Consider the following 1,450-nt stretch of genomic DNA (forward strand, 5'->3'; position numbering starts at 1 on the left):
ATAAATAAATAAATAAATAAATAAATGAATGAATGAATGAATGAATGAATGAATGAATGAATGAATGAATGAATGAATGAATGCAGTTTTTCTCTGGTTATACTTTCATTCTGTTGCCACACATTTTGTACACACGATGATAGGCGTCGTCTGATCCTTGACTTCAGCTTCTCCTTTCCTCCAAAGTGGATTTTCTCTCCTTCAGGTGCTTTGCTTCAGATTTGCTGCTGACTCTGTGACATATTTTCACTTAGCGGATGCTGAGCAGTAAGTCCCCGGCCCCGACTTCTCTGACTGAATAATCCAGAAGAAAATATTCTGAATCAGAAGCGTAGAATATACCGATGAACAAAGAGGGGATAAAGATCACATCGGCTTTCATCCAAAAGGAGACTTTTCATTTTCGTGTGTGTGTGTTTGTTCACTGTGTTAATATTCCACCAAACACTGGAGAGACTAACTTTTGGAGTCAACCTAATTCAAAATAGTGAATACAGCCCAATGACTTCACAAAACATATGCATCAAATTAACAAATATTAAGATAAAATGTGTTGTGATAACTGAGAGTCACTCTCAACACTGCTTAAGACCTTGGTTTAAAACCAGTGCCAATTATTTTTCCCCCAAGAGGGTCAAAATCTGTCTGAGGGCTGTGGGCAAAATATAATACATGACAAATATTTTTAAGCTAAGTCCTTTTATCTTTTGTGATTAAGCAGGTAGCGGATGTTTGTTGCAGGATGAAGACATGATCATCCTGGATAGCTAACCGCAGATAGCACTTTAAAGTATTTCAGATCGAAATGTTTTCATTAAAACCAACATGGATAGTACCTGTGGTCCAGCAGTTTGAAGTGCAGCTCGAACACTGGCTGTAACTGCAAGTTTAATGTCTTGTATGGAAGCTTTACCTGCATTGGAGCTGTTGTCTCAGGATGATGATGTCATAGCATGAATCTAGCATCAACAGCAATGGCTGCGTTCCATCCATCCATCCATTTTCTGTACACGCTTATTCCTTTCAGGGTCACGTGGGTCACTGGTGCCCATATCCAGCAGTCACAGTGCGAGGGGCGGGGTACACCCTGGACAGGTCGCAAGTCCATCACAGGGCCACACATAGAGACAAACAACCATTCACTCTCTCACTCACACCTAGGGACAATTTAGAGTCACCAATTAACCTAACAGTCATGTTTTTGGTCWGTGGGAGGAAGCCGGAGTACCCAGAGAGAACCAACGCATGCACAGAGAGAACATGCAAACTCTACCCAGAAAGGTCCCCAGGCCGGGATTTGAACCTGCGACCTTCTTGCTGAGAGGCATCAGCTCTACCAACTGAGTCACTGTTCTGCCATTTTTGTAGTTCCTTCAGTTTTGTTTTACAACAAACAGTTTAAGATTACTAATATATCTGCATGTTTTCTTACTGAAGCCCTGCCGTAAAC

Source organism: Austrofundulus limnaeus, unplaced genomic scaffold (genome assembly GCF_001266775.1).
Source record: "Austrofundulus limnaeus strain Quisiro unplaced genomic scaffold, Austrofundulus_limnaeus-1.0 Scaffold1, whole genome shotgun sequence".
Lineage (NCBI taxonomy): Eukaryota > Metazoa > Chordata > Actinopteri > Cyprinodontiformes > Rivulidae > Austrofundulus > Austrofundulus limnaeus.